The sequence below is a fragment of the Aricia agestis genome, chromosome 19 (assembly GCF_905147365.1).
Source record: "Aricia agestis chromosome 19, ilAriAges1.1, whole genome shotgun sequence".
NCBI classification, from domain to species: Eukaryota; Metazoa; Arthropoda; class Insecta; order Lepidoptera; family Lycaenidae; genus Aricia; species Aricia agestis.
Genome location: NC_056424.1, coordinates 11,968,733 through 11,985,537, shown reverse-complemented (window position 1 = coordinate 11,985,537; position 16,805 = coordinate 11,968,733). Strand labels below are relative to the sequence as shown.

General features: G+C 32.3%; 1 protein-coding gene across 5 annotated transcripts in view; it reads right to left on the bottom strand.

The window, feature by feature from the left end:
- Nucleotides 1-16,557, bottom strand: part of LOC121736415 (zinc finger protein 628-like) — a 99,825-nt gene extending 83,268 nt beyond the window's left edge. For all 5 annotated transcript variants that reach the window (XM_042127591.1, XM_042127589.1, XM_042127590.1 and 2 more), the window contains exon 1: nucleotides 16,100-16,557. The gene's annotated coding sequence lies outside the window, so the exon portion shown is untranslated. The remainder of the gene's footprint in view (nucleotides 1-16,099) is intronic.
- Nucleotides 16,558-16,805: the final 248 nt, after the last annotated feature.

Here is a 16,805-nt window from a genome sequence, read left to right as displayed (position 1 = left end):
AACATTTAAAGATATTGTTTGTACATAAATAATATCAATATTATTTAATGTTTCTTGAAATTTATTAATTTGCGATTAGAGTATGTTATTCGAATATTCGAATACTCGTTTTATTCGAATATTCGTCGATTTTATTATTCGAATATTCGGCAAATTATTTTTCGAATAATTCGAATAGTAAAAATATTTTTTATTTTAGTTTAAAATGCTATCAAACATAAAATTAACATGGAATAAGAACAGAATTGAGTTTATTTCAGAAAAATAATATTATTTATGAATATTCTACATCTTTAATAATATAATAATATATAAATCTGTCTGTGTAGTCTAACTAATGAGTATACGACCATTCATCGTCGCCGTTGACTGTGTGTCAGACGTTTTTTTGTCTAAAGCCATGCAAATAAAGATATAAACTCCTTTCAGTCATGGATTTCGATATCGTCAGTAATGGTCGCTCACGATCTGTATCCATTGACTTCTTTCAAGCTTTCTCAAATTTTTTTGTCTACCGTGATAACGGGCTTTAACCCATCAATCCCTAAGCGGCACCTGGCTGTCGCATAACGTTTGAACTGCGATTCCCATTACGCCAGAAGGGTGTATAAAGGATGTAATAAAAAAAGTGATAATACTTTAGGGTGTGTACGTGTTCCTTGTAGAGAGTTCACTGTAAAAGTAGCAGCACTGAAAGACCATTTTTTTTTTCACTTTTGTATGGGGAAACTCGTGACGCTCGGGCCCTTGCCCATACAAAGGTGAAAATTTTTTTTCGTCTTTCAGCACTGCTACTTTCACAGTGAACTCTCTACAAGGAAGACGTACACACCCTAAAGTTTTATCACTTATTTTTGTTACACACTGTATAGAACAAACTCGATTTTTAAGAAGGGAATAGATGTAAGTGCAATATTGAGAGTTATAAAATGCAAAATATAATTTTTTATACGCCCTTCTGGCTTGAAGCTCGCGATATGTGATCTATGATTCGACAAGTTGATGAAAATTTGCTATTCAATAGCTTTACCACGGCAGTCCTCGACTGATAATTGAAACATTTAGTACAGTATCAAAAAAATGTCGATGGCTCCTTAATATCATGTTATTGGCGTTATCAAACTTCAAGTTAATTAAGTCACCAGCTCTACGATTGTTTCACCCTCCCCCTGGGCTTTGTTGCAATTTTTTTCTTTGTTGTGGTGTTTGTTTTCTAGTGGCCCTTTTTTATAATTTCGAGCCACGTTGACACAGGTGAAGCCGACCAGGTAAACATGGATCGAAAATATCAAAAAGACGGGTGAGCTTGCTTAGTAATACTTAGTATTGATCAACAGATATCATTACGTCTATATATCATAATTCATATTATTATTTAATTTCAACTGCTGCCTAGCAAGACTAAGCATGAGAATATTAAAAGGTGCTACGAGCGAAAACGGTTTACACTTTACAGCCTTTCTTTTATTATCTAGCTGTAACCTTAAAATATACATTTTTAAAGTGTTTAGTTCCCAGTTTCATCAAGCAATGTTAAATAAAGAATGGCTTGTTAAATCAGTTAATGACCTGTTAGAGCTATCGAGCGTTCCACCATGCCCTAATGTCATGTTAAATCACCTAACACGGTGTTAAATTTAATTCCTGCTATGGAGGTCCGATAAATATTTAACAGGCTGTCAAATAATAAATATATGAGTCAAAATTACAACTTTCAAAGACTAAAAATAATATGCAATATCAATAAAAGAATCTGTTTTGACTTTTGAGTCTTTCCGCCATGTTTCCGCTACGTCCTTATTATTAATTATTTTCATAGTTATGAATAATTATTTATTTTCACTTTGTCAAAAATTCAGCCTTCGGATTTTCCTTGACATTGCAAACATACTAACTTGTATAAAAATTACCAAACCGAAATATGTAAATAAAAGTTTGTATATGATTCATGTTTTCAGCTTTGACAGATAACAATTATTAACCTGTTAAATTAAGAAGAACTATTATAGCGTAACAAATGTATGCGATCAGTGATATTTTAATTTGGTCGCATTATCTACTATTATACTACTATGGAAGAAAGTGACACATTGCAGCAAACATGTCGTATTAATCTTGTACATTGCAATTTCGTCGCCACAAGAATGAACGAATTGATAGTTGTTCACTCGTTGTTCACTTAACATTGCATTTACTAATCCGCTGTTAAATTTTTACTGTGGGACATAAGTATTTTAACAGTCTGTTTAATTTTCTAAGCTCTGTTTAGTAATGCCTCGTTATTATTTAACAAACATAGGTTGGTGAAATTGGGTCTTAACAATAAAAATTAACTATGTCATTTACAAAGATTTATGTTGATAAAACTAAAAATAAGAATTTCTTACTTCATAGTATTAACAAAATAGGTTGTACATCGTTGTACGGAGCTTTTGTTACTTTTATTCAAAATTTTCAGCATTTTTAATTTTTTTTTAATTATTCGAATAATATTCGAATTATTCGAAAACTTTTGTAAAATATTCGAATTATTCGAATAGTAAATTTGTCGAATAATAACATTCCCTATTTGCGATAGATGAAAAGCGTTCGCTTAGTAGTATGAGTATTCCACCGCTTCTTCTAACAAAGGACTCTCTTTTTCCAATGATACTTCTGAAATTTTGGGTATAAGCAGATTCATGTTTATTCACATTCCATTCACTCGTTTCGACAATGAATTTCCATGTCAAAAACGTATGGGGTTTGACGTAACGCTTCGCTAAATGACATGGCGCTTGCGATGCGTAATGTCAAAATATCCCATACATTTTTGACATCTATTGACGACCTCTGTGGCCGGGGGTCGCGGGTACGAATCCCGCCGACGGAACAAAAAGTTTTTCAAAAGTTCCTGGGTCTTGGATGTGTATTAAATATGTGTATCATAAAATAAAAATTTTAAATATCTGTATAGTATATAAGTATTAAATATATTTCCGTTGTCTGGTACCTGTAACACAAGTCCTTCAGGTACTTAGCACGGGGCCAGACTGACGTGGTGTGAAGCGTCCATAGATATTATGATATTATTATCTAACTTCGCAGTTCACTATCCAAAGTAGCGAATTACGAGCAAGGGGATCACGATTAGGTTAGGTACTTTACGTATCCAAAACACGAGATTAATTTTTAGTTCCCATTAAAAAAACAAAAAAAATATTTACTTCAAATTCAAATTACTAACTGTTTCGGTTCTTTACTGGTCGTTATAGCAAACTGTAAGTGGCAGTAGCAGGAGAAAAACGGTAATAATATGACTGACCGACAGAACGGTAGCCAGTTAACACAATGCCGCGAGTTTCACAGGTTAGAGGGTGAAAACTTACAATGTACCATCGAGGAAGTTGAGTCCTATGCAATTGACAGACCAACGTTATTTGGTCGAATATGTCAATTCAATGTTAATTGTGATCTGTCAGCTGGGTTTGACGTAACGCAACCAAACTACTTAGGTCCCCGATTTGCATAGGAATCAACTTCTCTGATAGTACCTAAGTCTTCATTTTTAACACGCAATTTTCTTGTAGTAGTCAATTTGGCTGATGGTTGGGAAACTAACGCCATATATATATTTTTTTTATGAAATAAGGGGGCAATCGAGCAAACGGGTCACCTGATGGAAAACAACTTCCGTCGCCCATGGACACTCGCAGCATCAGAAGAGCTGCAGGTGCGTTGCCGGCCTTTTAAAAGGGAGTAGGGTAATAGGGGAGGGTAGGGAAGGGAAGGGAATAGGGGAGGGTAGGGAAGGGAATAGGGTAGGGGATTGGGCCTCCGGTAAACTCACTCACTCGGCGAAACACAGCGCAAACGCTGTTTGACGCCGGTTTTTTGTGAGAACGTGGTATTTCTCTGGTCGAACCGGCCCATTCGTGCCGAAGCATGGCTCTCCCACGTATAAATATCGCAATGTGCAACTTGTGAGACTGTTAATTTACACCAGTTATCACAAAAAATTGAAATGTGATTAAAGGGGTATGGAGATTTTTATATGGAGCCTGGCCACCTACTGTCCGCCATTGTGTTTTTCCGCGTTCACGAATATTTTTTTCAAAAATGGATAGCTAACATCAATACAAACAAAAAATAAAGTTCATACCCCAAAGGGTGACGGTTATTTCGCATCCCATCCGCATGGCAATATGTATTCTTTCCGACTTCCAAAAACTCCTTTCTTAAGTGAAAATTTTCATTTACTCCTCCAACATCATAAAAAAGCGCATCACTTATCTCCACAAAAAAGTAATATGGTTGGCAGTCAACATTTTTAGTTATTTATTTAATATTTTCAATTACCTGATTATGTTATGCAGTGTGTTATTAGCCTTACAGTACATTTTCTAATCGCACTTTTTAATTTCAGCGATTTGGCATTACGCCTGAAGCATTAAACCTTTATAGTTTATTCTATTATCCGAAGGTTACCACGTGAGCTAGAATTAGGATGCAGTGGAAAGACCTGGGTTTTATCTCAGATGTTTATTTAAACTGGTTGAAAGAAGGCAATCTGGCGTTGTAAGGCGCGATACAGACTGTTGGATTGCGTCATTGTTAAAGCTCTTTTTGGTGAGATAGCCAACTCTGGCGGAGCTCTGCTTTGGGTACGAAATAATTATGTCTTAAACAAGTGTGGAGTTTATATTATGACCAAGATTTTGGGACCATCTAATATATTTGAAAATTCCATAGAGCTTCTACATAATAATGTATTATGTTATTGTTTATGCCTTAAGATCATGTTTTACTGATTCACCATACAGGTAAATAAGATTATTGTACTTTACACGAAAAACTGAAATTCACCGGAAAATAATAAGAAATAGGTAAAAAAATAACGGGTTGCACTCCGGGAGTGGAGGTATAAAAGGAAACGAAAAAACCGGGCAGACTTTTTCGCTGCGCATTAGAAAGAGAGAGGCACATATTTTCCTCTCTAACGCTGAGCCACTCTACTCTTCCTCCATCTTACCTGGTCTTACTTAGAATTTATTCCGTGGCCGAGTGGGTAGAGATTTGGTTCGCACTCGCAAGTTCGATCCCTGGTGGAGGCATGTACCAATGAGATATTTTCTGATCTCGAGTAGTTACATAGTACGGAAGTTCCTACGGTGAAGGAAAACATCGTGAGGAGACCCGCACATAGTTGGTCCCAGACATATAATTGACCTGCTCATTAGTTTGGACTTGGCTGATTATTTTGCGAGAATGCCCTATGTTCTTGGGCAAACATAATATTATAGACTTTTAAATCATATCATTTTACTAGTACCTACGCTCTACAGTATATTTAATGAGTGGTTACTTCGCTAAAAAGATTCTGCATCAAACTTCCATACATAAGTGTTACCGGATGCAAAGGCCTGGCACGCGCTGACTACATGATAATAATTTTTACTCGTTCCAAAAAAGTGCACAACGCCTCTAAAGAGTAAAAAGAGCTATAATATTTTTCCGGATGTGTGCACCCGGCTGAAAGCTAGCGCGTTCTATTTTTGATGTTTAGATCGGTAATGCGCTATGCAATTTTATGCACAAATTTGCTGCCGCCGCCGGATGGAACGCCCGCCATTTTTAAATTTAATTTTAGAACCGAATCGCAGGAAGCGAGTTCTATTTTCAAATTTTATTTATTCGTCTAGGCGGGGCCAACTACTGGACTATTTTTGTGAAAAAACATGGCGGCGAATAAGTTGATCTAGCGATAAATATGAGCGGTGCAATTAATTTTGATTATGACGAATGACTTGGTATAAATTAAACGGGAAATGCTGTTTTCTGTTTTTCGCAATCGTTGCTTGGCTTAGGTCCGCCTTTAAAACGATGAGCTTAAGAGTATAAGTATCTAAATTTCTAGGTCTTTTCCAGTTTTTTCTACTGACGCGGATGCATGAAAGAATTTCCATTAAGTAAAATGATTATAAAAATATATATATATCATACCTTTATTTACCACAATAAATTATATAATATTATTAATTATTAAACGTCATGTTACCTATTATATTATTATGATAGAGTTAGCTATTTCGTATCAATAGTTTTCGTTCTTTAACGGAAACGTCGCTTACGTCTTTAGTTATTTCGCGATGTTTTTATAATCGAATAAGACGGGAGCCAAGTGCAGTGGGTGCATTACAAAAATATCCACTAAAATTCAAGGTTGATATGCAAAAATAACGCCAGCGCATGCTCACGCGCAGCGCATCTTTTCTGCGCGAAAAAATACGGATGATTTTCTTGTAAATTTTCAAAGGAAACGGTGATTATGAAACACAATTTTGCTTAACCTTGACAGATTTACTAATTAAAAGATACCACATTGTATACAGATGTTATAATTAACGATGTTCTTGTCTGATATGCCAGAAAAGTCTCATAACAGACAAGGACAAGTATAAATAAGTATCTTGAACGTTTTTTTTTTCTCAAGACTGAGGACAGCCCAAGCAACTAATCAGAAAATATTATATTTGTACGTACATATTTGTATTTTGTACGTTTGGTGTATAAAATTTGGTGGTTATACAGTGTGTATCAAAAATAAGTGATAATACTTTAGGGTGTGTACGTGTTCCTTGTAGAGAGTTCACTGTGAAAGTAGCAGCGCTGAAAGACCATTTTTTTCACTTTTGTATGGGCAAGAGCCCCAACGCCACGAATTTCCCGAAAAGGAACACGTACACACCCTAAAGTATTACCACTTATTTTTGTTACACTCTGTATAGTATCGCAAAATTATAAGTGGTTAGGCTGACTGTGATGATGATGAATGTTACGCGCAAACCTAATAGAATACCTACGAGTTATGCTAATATAGAATGTAACCAATGGTAATACTGTAAAAATGTGGAGGCCACACACACACCCACACATGTCATACACACACAGTGTAAGGAAATAGCTGATTGGTTAACATTTTTCGACAATCTATTTTTGTGGTAAAGTTTTTGTTAGAGTAGTCAAAATAGTTTTGATAGTTGAAATACTTTTTAAGACTGTCATAAATCCAAGGAGATTTTATTTTGACGCTTTATTTTTTTGGAACAGAATAAATAAAAAATATATACAACTTTAGGTATCGTTGATTGTACTAAAAGGCATTTCTAATAGAATATACATCTAAGATAAGTCGAAGTAACTTAATAAAGTACAGATATCCGTACAACTTAACAGATTTAAAATCGTGGCCTTTCATATTTGTGATCTATCACGAACTGTGTTGTCAATAACTTAAACGATTGTAGTTCGAAAGGACTGATTATAAGGGTGTCATAGTTATCTGAGTATTTTATTTCAGATAAACCTTTCCAGTAAGTATAATTAATATTTTGTATTTTTTTAATTTAAACTTTTTTATTTTAATAAAATAATTCATAGTCATAGATATAGATTATAACACCTAAAATACATAATTTATATTAACCTGTTATCATCTTAATAAATGCGTGAACTAGAAAACTTATTGAAAAATAGATAAGCACTACTTAGTAAAGTTTTTTGAATAAAAAAACCAAGGTGAAAGCCAAAAGAATTTTGGCTCCAGTGTAATCTAAATCTGTTTCTCTATAAATAGTTATAGTAAATGGCAAAGTCCTAACAATGGTTGATAAATGTAAAACAATAACCAATATTAAGAGTGTTTATGATGCTCTTCACTCCTTTGTGATTTTTGGCAGGACTGCCAACTGATTTTAGCGTGATCGGCAGAACACACACGTACAGTTAAAAACTATTATCCTTTTATATAAAAAAACAATATCCAAGTGTAAAAAAATTACCTAGGTACTCCAATTTTGATAAAAATGCTGTAACGTTTTTGCCTAAAATTGTAGCAAAAAAGTAAACATGATAGTCTGATAGGGAACTGAGTGAAATGCGTAAAGAAAAGTTTGAATTGCAAAAAATGTTAGTAGGTAAGTATAGAACATTTTTTCTCAAAATTATTTTAGATAATCTATATTTCTTTTAGAACAAATATCTCGAACAACAAAATTGTACCTATGTTGTGAATAAAAGTCTTATTTTTTTATTGCATATTTGGTACAAACAAACATTGGCGTTTTGCCATGGCAAAATACTGGGCGATATTTTTACTCGTCGGTCAGTTTTATTTTATGCAACTGCCTTAGTCACTTTGTTCAAAGTTTATAGACGTAGCTTTTGCCTGCGGCTTCGCCCGCGTTAGAAGTATTTTTGGCATATAAACTTGCGATCTAACTCCCCCAGGGGAAAAATCCTTCATAATAAAAAAGATAAAATAGTAAAAACGAATAAAATTTGTTTTATTTCTGAATAGATTTTAAGAAAATACTTTCAGAACGTTGATCTACATAAAATACCACCGGTTCGGGAACTAACCCGGCGAGAAGAACCGGCGTAAGAAACTCGAAAATATGATTACGATGTTCTTTTGTTTCTTTATTTACATTTTAATTTATGGCCGGCTTACATTATTCCAAACCAGGGATTATTCCAGAAGAAATCCAGCGCTTGGATCACTGGATAAGGATAATGTAAACACGCTCTTATAGCAGCATACAATTTGCTTAGTTAACTTTATATTTTACTAGCTGCCCCGGCAAACGTTGTTTTGCCGTATAAATTATTTTGATTTTCGCCCAATGTCACCATGGCAACGTCCATCGCTATCCCGTCACACAAACAATGATCGCCGTCAATCTCGAGTTGTAATAATTTTCTATTATTAATTCAACAAATTGACTTATCAATATAAAAAGTATATTTTGTCCGAATCTCAACCCTTACGATATGCTCGCTAAGGTTCACGAAAATCGGTCGAGCCGTTTCAGAAGAGTTCAATTACGCACCCCGTGACACGAGAATTTTATATACACATTAGATTTAGGTACATATAATAAAATTTTGTAATAGATTCTCGTAAGGTAATTGGAATCTTGTACAAAAAACACATTAAGCAACGTATAGGTGTATTAAAAGTCAAGGCACAAAACCTTTACAGAACTTTAAATTCTGGTTAACATTTGACCTGTGTAAGTGATTGTAAACCAGTGGCGTTTGACAATCAAAGGCGTCTGAAAATAAAGAAAGATAGTGTAGAAATGTAGCTATATTATAATGTTTTATCTGTAAACATTTAAAATAGCGGTGACAAAAAAAACTGGAGTTTCAAAGTAGATAATTAGTATTGTGCAACATAATTTTTAATTAAAATAATAAGTTTGAAAATAATTTATTTATTTATTTTATTTACTATTTATTGCACACATACATTTTTAACACGAAATATACACAGAAGAAAAACGACACAACAGGAACTGCTTATCTCTAACAGAAATTTCTTCCAGCAGTCCTACGGAGAGAAATGTGATGGGAAATATCAGATAGGACGTGCACAGAATAAATTTTAGAAATCTACATAGTAATACACATACAATAAAAAATTATAATAATATAATTATATAATACAAATACATGACATAAATACATATATTATAATATACAAAATAATAAATATATTATATAATATAAAAAAAAATATATAAAAATAGTCGCAATAACCTTATAAATCTTATTTCAAAAAAAGTAAGTATAATATTATTATTTATTTCATGCTTTAGGAACAAAAATATTAAAAAAAAGCTACGCAATATTTTCAGTACTTAATAAAAACTTAATGCTAAAACGTTGAATTCGACCCATTTTTCGTACCGTTTCCCCCCTTATATAAGCTTTAGAAAATTAAAAATATTATTTTTATTTATATTGATGAAATTGGAATTGTAAGAGTTAAAATACCTAACAACATAATATTGAGAGGGTATTCAAAAGGTTGGTGACATCTGCCTTGTGTGTCATATTGTCGTGTATCGCAATGTATATTTTGCGGGATTATGTTCGTAGAAATATCTAACAAGAAAACATTTATTATAAATAAATACCTACGAATAAAAAGTTGAATTTTCGAGTAGTTAATTTATGGTTTAGTACATAATAATAAAAAGTTGAATTTTCAAGTACATAGTTAATTTATGGTTTAGTAAACAATGCTTCCTATTATTCGATTCTATCAATTATCTCTCCGTTGGGCTGCTGGAAGGAATCAGCAGTACCTGCTGTGTCTTATTTCTTTCTATGTATTTTTATATAATTTGTACAAGCAACAAATAGCAAATACATTAAAAATTAATCCTTACGCGGATTTGCTAGCAGTTAGACAAATAAAAATGAAATAAAAAAGTATAAATTTTTTATTTCATTTTTATTTTTTAATTTTTTATTCCAAAAGTGGAATTTGGAAGTTTTGCGTCGTACAAATTCACTTGACAGCAACTATTATATGCATAGCATTAGTTTACAAACTAGAGTGTCCATTGTAACGTTTTTACTAAGAATTAGAAAAGTTTGAAATATCTATTGTTCTATGAGTAGTTCTTTAAACCTCTCTACTTTTAAAAGTTTAGTTCAGTCTCAGAAACTCTATCGTCTAAATATCGGTTTACGTTACGGTTTACGGTATATATTCCTATCCAGTTATCCAATCCAGCGCTGGATTGCTACTGGTATAATTTAAACGGGCACCGGTATATACTGGAATGCATTTCAGTGCATTCAACTTTACATTATTCCAGTAGTAATCCTGCACTGGATTAGATCACTGGATTGGAATAATGTAAATCCGCTATAAAGTCTTTATGGATGATTATAACTAGATAACGCCCGCAACTCTGTTGCGCCAAAATTTGTTTATTTCGCGAGAACCGTACATTATTCCGGGATAAAAAGTATCCTATGTCCTTTCCCGGGACTCAAAGTATCTCCATGCCAAATTTCAGCAAAATCGGTTCAGCGGTTTGGGCGTGAAGAGGTAACAGACAGACAGACAGACACACTTTCGCATTTATAATATTAGTATAGAAGTATGGAATATGGATGCTATGATGTGTCTTAATTTGGACAGCTTTTTTCAACGGCTATCACATACAACGAAAACTCTTTGACATGGCAATTGGCAAGTCAAGGAAAGAAAGCGTGGTCAAAGTCAGATAAATGATCCCACGTTAGAGTTGTGTTGATTTTGAATAAAAAATCAATCTAAAATGGCGTTACTTTTTCTTAAGTTCGATAATATTTACCTGAGTTTTCTTTGTATAGAGCTAAATTTGACAGCGATGATAATATATAATATATTATAATTATTATGTTCAAAACAGATTTAAGAAGACATCTTAAACATAAATGATGTCTCTGTTACCTATGTAGGTAATATATTATATGTAATATGTATGGATCACTGGTATTGGTAAAGAATGCCCTAAGGCCTAGGGCATTCAGTCTGTACTTGTACTTTGTGCAAAAAGTGTAAAATAAAACCAAAATATCATCGGTATTATATAAAATAAATAATGCATATTATTTCATATTCGATTTCCATTTCAAATGTATTCTGTGTCACAAAATATTTCAACTAATAATATTATTTTCAATTCAACCGACATAATTGTTTTATGCACACGTCAATCATTTTGTTTGTTTTAGAAATAGTTATTTTAGCATTTTCAACTGCAAATATCTATTAAATTGTCATTCCTTAATATACAACTGAAATGTAAGCAAAAATAGAGTTTAAAACCCGAATCTGAACCTGCATATTCTAATAATTAATTGATCCTATAGGGTCAATTAATAATAATAATATAGTTTGAGCTAAATAATCTAGCAAAAAGGTTTTGTTATGAATTAATTGATGAAGTTTCCAAAAAAAACGACAAGTGCTTATTTGAAATATCATGTTATTTAAAACTTTGTGTTCTATTGAGTGGACGAAAAAATCAGTTTAAAATATCAAGAAAATTTTAATTCAATTTTAAAATTAGTGTATAGAGCAACTAACATTTTATTGTAATTGTATTGTAAAGCATTTTCCCCTTAGGGGGTAAATACTATTTTAACAATATTACTCGACAGCTTTTATAATAGTACGTCAGACTAAGAAGGCGCCATATATAATAACAAATACACACTCAAGACGTAGTTTTTCCATTTACTACTTTATAATGGAAAACATTTAAATACAAGTTTCATAATTGTGCAATTTATTTGTATGTCATTATGTTAGTTGTGTACTAGCATTAAAAATTGTATACATTATCGACTGAGAAAATGAATGTTATTATTCTGTTATCCATACACAGAAATATAATGATATAATTACTTACTTAGATATTATTTAAAATAGCAAAACTGTGCAACTGGCGTACTACCAAAACCACTTTCCAATCGCCTAAAATATGCACAAAATAGTTTGACTAAAATAATGTAAAAAATAAACTAAAATCCTATTTTTTTACTACAGTACTGGCTACAAATAAAATGGCGATACGAGGCACAAAATTTCATACAATTTTTGCCCCCTAAATGAAGTTTTGTGACATTATATGAACTATTGCCTTTTCACTACCAGGGTTGCGATTGTATAGGTCCGGGAATACTACTGGCGACAGTTCGTTGTAGAGTTTTACAGTGCGTGGCAGATACGTTACGTGAAAAACGCACGCTGGAACACTGCCACTCATCAAGGTGATGAGGATGGTATCTTTTTCGCGTGGCACGATGGCGAAAAGTTGCAGGAGAAGTTCCTCAGAGCACTCGTGATAAGGATGGTTTATTTCTTATGGATGTATTTTAATATCGTATTTTATACTAAAGTACATCCTTAAGAAGGTGTGAAACAAAAACCCGTCGGCATGTGTTCAATGCTCTTAAAGCATCATTAGATGCCGCTCGTTAAGCATCTCTTACTGATGTAATTGAGTTAGAGAAAACGACAATTATTATGCTCCTATTCATTTCTTATATTAAACTATATTATATATTTATACCGCATTTTTTCCGCAATAAAAACTATCCTTAAGAGGGCTAGTGACCCAAAAAATCAAACATCGTCCTTCTCTCTTCACACTCACTCACTCACTTCATATGCCAGGTGAAAAAAGACGACGCGGAATCATCGCCAAGTTAGTTATACTATGAATAAAAGACGAACTATAATGATTACGAAAAAAGTATTTTGAGCAAATTTAGATTTTATCAATGCCTTTTTAGATATTAAAAAATATTAAATAAAAGACAGTAAAGTTCGAAGATCCAAGCAAAAATGTGTCTAAAACAAGGTTTTTTGTAAAAAAGAAACTATCGAGCATTTTTTCAGTAATCGTGTTTTCGTCCTGAGCATTTAAACTTCATAAACTGAAGCTTGTGTGAAAAATCAGTTTTCTTACAGATTTTGAGTATGTAGTTTAAGTATGTAGTCAAGTTAGGGTCAGGTGCATTCTTAATCCTTTCCCGTCTCTCAAAAGTAACACCAAATTTTAGTAAAATCGATTCAGCGCTTATAGCGCGAAGATGTTACAGATAGATAGAAGTACCTTCGAATTTGTAATATAAGTATGGCCTTATGTCCATAAAAAATCTGGAATTACAATTACTACATATGACACCTTATTCTGATATGAAGCCATAGAAATTTCATTATAAAGGAACAATAAATATAAAGGCACAAAGATACACACTTGAGGTACACCCAAATGCTTCTGAAGAAATTGTTTCGGATTATGTTATTTGACTGGAATAGTAGTATCTTTTGATAGTTTTTTTCAGTTTAATTGGCATAAAAGACATTGTACATTGAATTCCACGCCATGAGCGATGACCTATATAAAGCTATTGAGCAAACTAGTCACAGAAGACTCAAATGAGACAATCTATTATTTAGTATGATCTAATCGCAATTATATATACTATACTTCCGCGCTATATTTTTATGCTGAGGATAACATAAGAAAAGAGAGACATAAGTATAACATAAGAAAAGAGGGACAAAACATCTAAGAATAAACATTAGTAAAATGAAAGCTGCTTTCAGGCATAAGCGACTATGTAATGACTTATTTATCAACTACTTATGCAGAATTCGTCATACTTCATGCATATTGTGTTATAGTTTTCATTTTAATATATCATAATGTGAAACGGAAAAATCTACAACGTTTTTATAATAATACCTATTTTAAATAAATGTATTTTGATGCGGAGCGAAAATACCGTGAATTATATTTTCATTTCGTTTGAATTTTCATTCTTTATATATATTAGCTACGCTTTCAATTGATATTATAAACACTTAGTTGTAATAAAAAACCTTTCAAATAATATTATAGACTATCGTAACATTTCTTCCCAAATTCTGGCTAATTCTAATTCTATAACTACTACTTTAATGTGACCTAGAACATCAAACCTCAATGCAATGAAATAAATGACAATTGTAAATACATAAACCGATAGATAATTAGAATGGGACCTACATTCGGAAAAGCAATTGAACTTTTGTTATTATCTGGCTAGTCTAAGATCTAACTAATAAATGGCAAATGCCGATTGACACCGTTCCAAGTTGATGGTAGATAACTGAATGAGAAAATACTGTTTAACAACGAGAAGAATACGAACGCAATAGAATTAGGAGAACAGAGGAATAGAAAATCAAGTAAAGTTACATTAAATGTATCCATATACTTCAATACCAATATTATAAATGCGAAACTGTATCTGTCTGTAACCTCTTGACGCCCAAACTATCTAAAATAAAATAAATAAATAAATCCCGGAAAATTTGTGGTTCCCGCTTAATTAACGGATTTACGGGCGTCATTTAGTACTATTTAAATCATTAAGTAGAAGTTTTTTTTATCAATATAATTTGTTAATATAGAGTAGTTTTATATTTTAAAATAGGATATTATCAGCAAAAATCCTAGAACATTTTTTTTACTTTTATCTATCCGTGACCACGGCCGCTGGAAAGAAAAGTAAGTTAATATAAAATACTTACTTTTTTATTGAATGTTCTTATTTTTTTAATCGCAGCATTTTCTTGTCCAAGTTTTGCAGTCATACATTTTTATCTATCCATGGTTTATAATCAAGCAATAATGTCTTTTGTTTAATGTGATACATACTGTGAGTCACCTTTAGTATAATTATTTTTTACATTCATCATTATCATCTACATTATTCTACATCTAGCCATTTATTGATTTCGCTATTATTCTACTTTTTTTATTCTCATTAATTAACTAAGCCGTATTTTAAGTATACATTTAACCAAAGGAGAATCGTTAGAAACCCGGATTTTATAATTACCTACCTCCGGAGTAGAATTAAGTCTAGTATAGTAATTATTTTGACAAACTTTATAGCGTAACTTAGTTTTTTTATCGAATACCTAATGTCTATCAGTGAGTCAACATTTTAATAAAAAATATATCATATAAAGAGCACTAGCTATTTGACCGAACTTTGCTCGGTACTCGATAAAACACGAATAAAATGACATTAATTTCTAAAAATGATTCCTAGCTAGATCGATTTATCGCCTCCGAAACCCCCTTTATACTTAATTTCATGAAAATTGTTGGAGCCGATTCCGAGATTCCAATTATATATATAGATAATATACAAGAATTACTTTACAAGATATTAGATTAAGTGCCAGAATTATTCTACGATTTCTCTTACTTACCGTATATTTATTTTAGTTTTAAATTATAGACTTTTAAACTTAATCTTAAATAATAGTTACTATATTTTAAAAATCTGAATTCACTAGAATTGAATTGAATCATGTAAAAATTTTCACAGGTAAGTTTTCTTAATCAAATAAAAAGCACGCAACTAGAAGTTTAAATTAAAATGTCTGCTTTGGAAATTTAAATACAATTTTAAATATTCTATAACAAAAAAAAGGTCAAATAAATCATAATAATATAAAGATAAATCCTAGAGAAGAAAGTGTAAAGCTAAAGAAAATGTAATTTACGTTTTATTACTTGCTGGAACTATAAAATGGACGCGAGAGTTCGTAAAATTTTGTTCTTTTTATTATTTTTAATATCATTGGTAGCTTACAAATAAAATTTTAGAAAATAAACTAACTGTAGTTTAAAACGTATTTAACAAAAAAGTATGTAATATTTTTTACACAAAAAGTATTTAGTACATAATATTTAAAACAAACCTTTATTGTTTAACTTCCACCTTTAGTCACAGTAAACTTTGTCCATAAACATTTTCTACGAACACGAAAAAACGCGGTAAAGAATGCGCGCCAAAATCGTTATCGTCAATTTACGCCCACAATTTTTATTTCTTCGTTGCGTAACTCGCTTATTACATTTTTCCAATTTCACGCGCCGGCGATCGCGAATTTTTTTTAATTAACCCGAAACGGCCACGTCAGTTCTAATTCTGCACTTTAAAAAGTAACCGGTTCAAAAATAGGTTGATTGTCACATTTTCGAAAATCGAACACAATTCACGGCACAGCTAGTAATTCGGCGATATCTGGCGCGGTCTCAATAGCTTAAGCGTTCCCCGATCTCAATTTGAAATTTTCGAAAATTGCCGGTGCGTTTTCATTGTTTAGCGAGGTAGTGTTGCGCGCATGCACTTTCAACACATTATGATCTAACACTGGCCGACTCTCGATTGCAGAACATACTTATTCTAAGTCAACTTACATTCGTTCATATTTGCCTGCGGGGCGTAGGGCTGTGCTAGGACTGGTCTAAGCTGAGCCTAGATCTAATGCATGCGAGCCATGCGCACGCGCATCTTTGAATTTCATTTCGTACTGAGTGATTTCTTTAAAGGTTTATAAAAAATATATAATTCTTGTTAAATTAGGGGGTATCTTTTAGTCAAATATTAATAAAAATAGTTTA